The sequence below is a fragment of the Egretta garzetta genome, unplaced genomic scaffold (genome assembly GCF_000687185.1).
Source record: "Egretta garzetta isolate BGI_Z169 unplaced genomic scaffold, ASM68718v1 scaffold203, whole genome shotgun sequence".
NCBI classification, from domain to species: Eukaryota; Metazoa; Chordata; class Aves; order Pelecaniformes; family Ardeidae; genus Egretta; species Egretta garzetta.
In genome coordinates this window covers 605,818-614,821 of record NW_009259235.1, presented here as the reverse complement: position 1 = coordinate 614,821, position 9,004 = coordinate 605,818, and positions in this window count along the sequence as shown.

Below are 9,004 nucleotides of genomic sequence, written 5' to 3'. Positions count from 1 at the left end.
ACGCTTACTGGAAGGTCCTCCAAGACCTGTAGGGCTCAAGGCAAGCTTCCAGCCTGATTAAACATCAGGGGCCTGACAGTGCTAATGCTATATGAATATGTAACAACACTAATGAACTCTAATGAGCCGGGCCACAGGGTGTGCAAGGAGCCCAGAACCTGTCTTACTGGCTGGGGAAGAAGAGGCAGTTTGCTCATTACGGCACGCTCCCCTCCCGCCCATCCGTGCTGGGGAGGGGCTCTGCCCAGGCTGGGGCCTTATTAATTTGTGAAGTTGCCTTTTGATCTCTGTATCTCAGAGCATAATGAGAAGGTTTGAACTCTGCCTGTCCCCCACCCCGCTCCGTGCCTCCCACTTGCTCTGCTACCCCAGAGCCTGGCAGGCAAGGGGAGATCTGCCACAGCTCTGGGATTCGTTTCTTTCTGAAGAGAGGCATTATTTGGGGCCTTTTAAGATACATTTCAGTAGCCACATCTATGACTGGTTGTAGCAGGAAAGCACAGGTCCCTGCACACCTTCCTCTCTCCTGCACAGACACCCGACCCCTGGGGCATCCGGGGTGATCACACCTCAAACACGGCTCCTTATTCCCTTGGCTCCTGCAGCCCAAAGTGGCTCTTGGAGGCCACCTGGAGCCAGTTGTTCCCCCCGTGTGGGGTAGTTGGTGACTGTCGATGCAGGACATCTGCTCTGAGGGCAAGCTCCTGTTGCCCAGTGCCTTCAGCTGGAGCTGCTGCAGGAGCTCCTGTGCTGGCAAAGAGCCATACAGCCCCGCTGCCCTGACACCTGGCAGAGCTCCCTGTGATTACAAGCATCTCTTCTATCCTGGCCGGATCCTGCACCACTGGCACACCAGTTGAAGCTTCTTCTCCGCTGCTTCCTGCCCCTTGGGCTGCAGCCTCAGAGCCGCAGCAGAAGCAGCAGCAGGAGCTGTTTGGCACCGTGGTCTGTGTCCAGGAGAGCCGGCTCAGCCACTCAGTTACTCCTCTCCCATGACTCCTCCTTTCCTCATAACAAAATGAAAACAAGCTGCAAGCCAGACGTGTCCTCAATGAAACCCATCTGGGAGAGCCACAGCCATGGCACGACCGGGGCTGTTGCCTGGTCAGGGCATCCAGACCCGCCATGGAGGAGTGCACGTAGCCAGCGCCGGGGCAGCACGCACCCAAGGGGACACGAGGCCGGAGCAGGGGATGCCGCGGGACTGCCAGGGCAGCTGCGTCCTCCCCAAGCACTCCGCCTGTGGCCGTGCTACCTCCTGTCCCAGCAGCAACAACAGCTCCCGGGCAAGAAGCCAGCCGATTGCTCTGCACATCCACAGATGTCTCTCTACAGTTTCCATACACATTGTTTGGAGCGGTGAAGACTTTCTTAGCAGGAACAAGTGTCCTGAGGGGCAGAGGTATCCACCCATCCCTTGGGTGCTTCACAAATTTCCTCCAAAGGAGATTTCCTAGAGCTTGGGTTTGTATCAGACCCTTGTAAAGTCTCCCAAGTGTTTCTCCCTCCCTGCCAGGAAGTTTATACTAATGTGGTTTTAAGACACCCATTCTGTTAGTCATACCCCATATCTCCTCTGCAACCATCCCTCCTCAGTGAGATCTCCCTCCACACCAGTTACCTTGTCCAGCTTCTGCCAGAGCCATTATTATGGCATGAACCAATGTGCCTTCTGCCATCAAACCCCCTCCCGATATTTTCGTGTTACTGTTCTCTCTCACCTCCTTGTCCTGCCCCACAGCCCAGTTGATACTGGATGCAAATCCCACCTATTCTGCACCCTCCCAGTGGCTCTTGGAGGAGTTAAACAGCCCTGGCTCCAGTGCTGAGCCCCCACTTGTCACCAGCTGGCAATGGGCTGCTGCTCTGGCAGCCCCAGCAGTAAAACCGATGGCTCTCACTGGAGACATCCAGAGTAGATACAGTGAGTGAAAACGTGCAGATTTTGCAGCCCCTTTTAGCTCCTAACAGGGCTTTGCATCACCCAGAGTATTCCCTTCAGTCCATGTTCCGGGCCACATTCGTTTGTGCCTCCTGGAGATGTTCCCCAGGGACCTACAGACGCAGCCCAACACCTCCTTCAGCGCACGTGGTGCAGCCAGGGCAGTTATTGGAGCTTTGTGTGGCAAAGAGATGGAAAACAGGAGGGAGGTCACCTACACCAAGACTTGATGTGGCTCATTTCCATGAGCAGGGCTGGCTTCACAGGCACACTATGCTGTACAGATGCTACTCTGAAAGAACACCAGAACCCCCCCATGGCCCAGAGGTAGGTGCAGTGCCTTTAGGGTAGCTGTGAAATGGGCTCCTCTGCAGTCTTCCTCCTCCTTTGTCATGTCTGCATCTTCTCACTTTTGGTAGGTTGTCTTTGGCAAGACCTAGGAATGTAAGAAAACCTCTACCTGTGCTTCCTCCTCCTCTAGCTATGCCTGCGCATTTGCCTCGCCTGCTGCAGGCAGCCAGACAGAGCAGATTTCCCAGTCACTGAGGACAGTGACCCCATAACCACAGCTTCGGGGCGGCAGGGCTGTGTTTTGCAGAGCACGTGCAGCCCCGCAGAGGAGGCACGTTTGCTCTGGCTGCCTGTGGTTAGTTGGCAGGCTTTCCAGGGAGCAGTGATCTGCTCAGAGAGCTGCTTGTTTGGGAGCATGTCGTGTTTTTGCCTGGTCTTGCAGCTGCCTGTCAGCCGCTGGCCCAACACACGCCTGTCTCCATTAGCCACACCTCAGCTGGGTAAACAGGAGCTGATCCTGCCCCATCAGTCGAGGGCTTTTCAGCCTCAGCCACCGCAAGCAAGAAGTGCTCCTTGATTTTTCTCCCAAGCAAACCTCCCCTTTCAATGTTGAGCAGGTCTGCAGCCCTTAATTGGACACAGCAGCTGATGCGATCCTCTGCATTGGTTTCATCTTCTATTCCCTTTCTTCATTCTCCTGTTTTCTTTCTTGAGTCTTCTATTCTCTGATTTTGTTCTGCTCAGCTTCCTTATCTTCTGATCGGTACCTCACTTTCTCACTCCTTTTCCCTACTCCTGTCTGTCCCCTCCTTTTTGCTTTTTCACCCATCTGAGGAAAGCCACCCTTTCTGTATGTCACCTTCTGGGTGCTAACTAATGAGCTAGACGGGGCTGATATTTTAGTCTTTAGAAGCTTTGGAGGTTGTTAGTAACTACAGCCGGCACCTTGGTCTTCACCTCACCTCAAAGGCAGTGTTTCCTGAAAATTTTTACCTGCCTTTGAAGGGATGCTAAGCAGGGAGGGAGGAGGACACCCATTCCCTGCAGCACAGCACCCTCTAGCCTCCGCCAGGCTCTCTGCTGATCTGGAAGGAGGACCTCCACCACCATCATTCAGCCATGTGTCCTCCCAGTCCTGCAACAATCCCTACATGTCCAGCCCTACGTAACTCCAGCAAAATCCTCCTGCAGCATTACTGCCGATTCCAAGGATGGATGTCATGGGACCTTTGTGGATTGGGATCTTAAAGCTGGTTGTCGTGGCTTAACCCGGCTGGCAACTCAGCACCACGCAGAAAAGGCTGAGACACCAGCTGTTAGTAACTACAGCCGGCACCTTGGTCTTCACCTCACCTCAAAGGCAGTGTTTCCTGAAAATTTTTACCTGCCTTTGAAGGGATGCTAAGCAGGGAGGGAGGAGGACACCCATTCCCTGCAGCACAGCACCCTCTAGCCTCCGCCAGGCTCTCTGCTGATCTGGAAGGAGGACCTCCACCACCATCATTCAGCCATGTGTCCTCCCAGTCCTGCAACAATCCCTACATGTCCAGCCCTACGTAACTCCAGCAAAATCCTCCTGCAGCATTACTGCCGATTCCAAGGATGGATGTCATGGGACCTTTGTGGATTGGGATCTTAAAGCTGGTCTGTTCCGAGCAGACGTGTGGTAAATCAGACGTCATTTCCAAAAGGCTGAGACACCAGCTTTGCAAGGTGGAGCCCGCAGTGAGCCAAGATGGTGTCAGCCCGGAGAAGTGCTCATTACACAGCGTCAGCAGCACTGTTTATTTCCTCCAGCCCATGCAGCAATTTAACTCAGCGGTGGTACAGGCAGGGTTTTCCAAAGGGTAGCGCTGCTCCTGTGAAGCCAGGTGACCTCAGCTGGAGGACTGGCGTGGGGTCAGTGACACCTGTAGCTCTGCAGTTGCTGTTTTCTCGGGAGGCTGATCTGCAGCCTGCCAGTGCCTTGGGCTTGGAAGGGGGTGGTCACCCCCAGCTCGCCTCTGGGCATGGCAGCAGACCTTCCCCCTTTGGCTGCGATTGCCAGTGCATCTCCGGGAACGCATCCGGCAGATGGGGATGCTCTGGATTATCCTTTTGTCTCAGCTCCTTGCTGCCTCCTCCCCATCTGCCTACCCCCCAAAGCATACTCCCGTCATACCCACTAGCCTGGTGCACAACCCACATCCCCACACCAGCATCAAGCCTGTTTCCTCTCACCCTCACTTTCCTTCTGCACCTCCGGGAAACAGGGCTCTGGCTCTCTGCACCCTAACACCACCACCCTTTCCCCCAAATCACCACCGTAACCATTTCCTTCATACTCACCCTCATCCAAACACAGCTGTGTGCTCCCTACCTCCCAGACCCATCCCGATTCCCACTGTTTTGGCATGAGGCAGTAGCTTCCGCCTTCGCTCCCTTTATTTCCATAAATATTGCTCTCTAGGATGACTCTCTTTCCCATTCCTTAGGCAATACTAAAATTTGGATTGTAACAGGGGGCTGATAATCCCACTGTTCAGTTCACTAAGCATTTCAGTTTGCAGGATTGCAACCCTTCATTCTCCTCATGCACCACTACTTATATGGCAATTTTTCCAGAGAAGTATTTCACAAGCAGCCACTGAAAAAAAAAATGTGGCTTTAGCAGTCTCCCTCTCTGGCTTTCTGAGGCTGGATAATCATAGTCCTTCCAAACTCCAACCTCAGGAACACAGTATAATGGCAAATGTCAGACAGACCACTCAGAATTAAACAGAAGACAAACAGTTTCCTTTATTCGGTAAGACATCTTGGAAACACTCCAGGAGAAGCTCATACATCCTCCTGGCTTTACTGCATTCATTTGCTCCAATCCATCCTGCTTTCCACCAGAGATACAGCTCCTCTCCCTGCTCTCGCTGCCTGCTAGATAACTGCTGCTCTCACGCAGCCTCCCCTGCACATAGCCCCCTTGCTTGCCCAGACAGCCTTAGGGACAGGTGCTGCACCAAAGCACCACTTGGCTCCTGCAGCTTTGCCTTGATTTACCAACATGTGCAATAAAGATGAAGAAAAGGCAGCGAGCAAACAGGAGGTGGCATCATAGGTGGCTTCACAGAACAGGGCTGCTCAGCCTGGCGGCTTTTGTTGCAGGAGGTAGGAATTTCACCCAACCGGACTCCCTGGGAAATTCGTGAGTGGCACGGATTCATCTCAGGGAGATACAGATGGATCCTTCCCCTTGAGCACTGAGGCTGCTTGCGGAGCCAGGCAGCGTCCAAATGCCATGGAGCACCCAGAAGCAGGACCCAGGGGCACTGCTGATGCTGGGGAGTGGTTTTCAAAACCTCTTCCTCCAACCAGCAGCTGTGGCTGGACGTGGAGTAAAAGGAGTGAGCTGGCTGTGGGGAATTTGTGGACAGAAGCGGAGGAGAACAGCCTGGTAAAGTTCTCAGCTCAGTAGCATTTCTTTTCTGGCCTGAAGAACTTGGGAATGCAGTAGGTCATCTGCTCTAAAATGATCAGTGAAGCTCCCTGTATCAGCAGTCAGAGCCCTCTTGGTTTGGTAGAAAAAACAGGAAAAAAAGAGCCAGAAAGTCTCTATCATGAGGGCAGCAGAAGAAATGCCTTCAGCCATAAGAGACCAGACCCTCTGGTCTGCAGGGCACAAAAAGGAGGGCAGCAGTAGCCCTGTAGGGCTGAGGTTAGTCACTAAGTGCTATAACTGGGAAATAAATAGCGTGCTAAATAAACCCTGAGTAGAAGCTTTTGAGGAGGGTGACAGAGCTGGAAGTTGGCAAGGTGCAGCTGAATGAGAATGTGATGGAAAAATACTGAGCAGGTGGGCCACATGCCATTTCCCCGGCTCTGGTTTGTGTGACGCAGCCGTTCTCCCATCCCTGGCACTTGTCTCCTTACGTTGTCAGCTCCTCAGGACAGAGGCTGGTCTATTTAGAGATCTGCAAAGTGCCCATTATGCTTTTAGACACCATTTTCAGAAAACACGTAAGAGTCCAAAGAGCACTGTGCATCCAGATCCAACAGGCTCTCCAGCAGCACGGCTCTGCAGCCTGCAAGCCAATGCCTCGCTGGCACTGCAGGGAAGGCAGAGCAGGAGAAGAGGAAAAAGCATTGCCTTCATTTCCATCTGCAAAGCTTTTCTGTGTTCACATGTCTCTGACAGGCACTTCGCTTACTTTCAACTGGCAATCAAACCCTGTCATACGAGATGTTTTCCTCTTTGTTCCTGCTACACTGGCAGAGATCCAACACCCCGGTATTTCCTCCAGCAAAAAGGTTTCCTCAGAGGTGCAAAGTCCCTGCGAGTCCTTCAGCGCACGGCGAGTTTGCTGAGCAGGAGAAAAGCTGGGCCAGGGGAAATGGAGCAGAAAAAGAGTCCGAGCTCCTTGTGGCAGCAACAGCCAAAAGGGAGAGGGATGTGAAGAACAAAAGGTGACCGTCACCACGGTGTTGTATGGGGGTGTCTCAGGCTGGCTCAGCACCGCATCGAGTTCCTTCTGCCTGGTACCTTACCAATTGCTGGGTTTAAAAAGGTGAAACTATCCTCACCCTTGTTTTGGCCTCACTGTATTGAGGTAAGTTCCTGCCTAAAGCACAAGGCAAAGCAGTGTGATCTTCCTGCGCCTACGGTTTCCAACACATACATTTGACTGCTTTTGCAGTAGCCACACTACTCAAAGAGGAATCCTCCTGTCTCCAAAGCATTGGGGTGTTCCTGGACACCCCCATCCCACTTCTCTGCAGGAACACCAGACAGAAGCATCTGCTAGGTTGGAGCTGTCAAATCCCTCCCTAGGAGGTTTGGAATGAAGCTCTGCTCTTCCCAGCACCCTTCCTTTATGGGATGGTTTGGGCTACTGCTCAGATGGTATTTCCTGAGGATGAGCTGTTTGCTGCGATGGGTACGGCCTGGCTCCGGGCCACAGCGCTCCACCTCCTGCACACACCACGGCTCCCAGCACCCACCAGCCCCATGGTGCTCACCATCACATGGGCTTGGCTGTAGCTCCCCGCACACTCAGAGGGAGGGCAGCTTCCATTACAAGCCACAGCTCGCAGGCTGTTTTAATAGCCCAAAGCCGGGGTTGTATTCACGAAACACACCTTCTCCCTCCCAGCCATCTCTGTTCCCACACCAGAAGGTGCAGCTGGAACCCCCCTGATGTTGTGCAGAGCAAAACACCATCTGACTTGCACTGGTTCCTCCTTCCTTTTCTGGAGACGCAGCACCTTTTCCACCACATCCCTTCTTCTTGCAATAGGCACAGCTTAGGAGTTTGGCTCCCGCTGCCACAGCCACCTGTGAGCTTGCACTGCCACCTCTTCAGCGCTTGCCCCCTCCAGTTCTCAGCTCTTGTTCCTCACTGATGCATCTGAGCACCCTGGTATAGAAGACCACCCTATGTTTCACTTCTCAGCAAGAAGTGGCCAGCTAGGAGTTTGGTTTGTTTCGCTTTGTGACGGTGTGCTTCAGAAAGCTCTCTTCTAAAAGCTGAGCCTCTCTCAGGTCAGAGAAATATCCAACAGCCTCAAGGATTTAAAATAAAAGCCTTGCCTGGAAGCTGAGCTCCGGTTCATGGCATGTTTTCCTGCCTGGATCTGTGTTTTCCTGTCTGGATCTATGGTGAGGAGCCAAGGTACACCTGGAATCAATTGGACTGCAATTTTCGGTAGTCAAATTCAAACACATTCTTCAAATACTTAGTTAAGAGGCTGATACCGGAAGTTTATCTGCTAACCCTATCTCGTAGCTTGATCACCAGCATAACTCTGCTGCCTTCAGACATACCAAACCACAGCCCAGCTGAGTCGCCAACAAATTTAGCAACGACCATAAACCCTGGGTATTTTCACAAGGTTAATTAGAAACTGAAGATAAGGAACCTGGCTCTCATTTGACTGAGTGGTACAGGAGCACATCGGTAGCGCTCGCTGTGGGGCTGCTGCTGTTGCTGTTCTGCCACCCTCGTTTCAGCAGTCCCCTCGCTGCCCTTCCTCAGAGCTCCCTTCTTCACCATGACTCAGTCTACGGCAGTTACTCATCTCTCCAGATACATAACTCTGGAAAATGTGACTTGCTGCTTGAGAGCTTTCTCTACGTAGGAAGCTCCAACTCCTGGTAAACAGAGGGAACAAAATGTCTGAAATCAGGGGAAGGATTTTTCCACCCAGTTATATAAAGCAACCATTAACATAGCTAGGAACGGTTGATGTTAGTAGCAACGTAACATGTGGCTCTTTTGGGAGGCTACCAGAAAAGCACGTTTATAAACATTGCATCGCGGACATTTTTTATTATTTGTTTTCCTCCAGTGCCTTCCAGATGTGGCAGGCTCCATATACCTCCACGCAGATTCTGCTGTCCCCTTCGCACATCCCACTTGGTGGAAGGAAACCAGGAGGGCACCCCTGTGCCTCTGAGGGGCCGGGGGAAGACCCCTTCCCTCCTGCTGGTGAGGCCCAAGAGGTGATCCCAGTTTGCAGCCCAGTGCCAGGTTCGCCACACAGTGGTGGCCTGCAGGCCCATGGGAAACAAAACCAGCGTGTTAAGGCCCAGCCACCATTTTTAAAACCCTACGATAATCATGCCTACACCATTTTTAATTGCGACATAGCACTGTGTGCCCAGTATTCAGCACCTGGCCACGCTCAGATGGGTTATCAGAGGCTTGTGCTACGCTGGAGAGGTTCCTGGCCCACCCGGCCCTCAGGACCACCAATCCCCACCTCACTGAGGGGCCAACAGGCACCTCAGCGGCAGCGTCC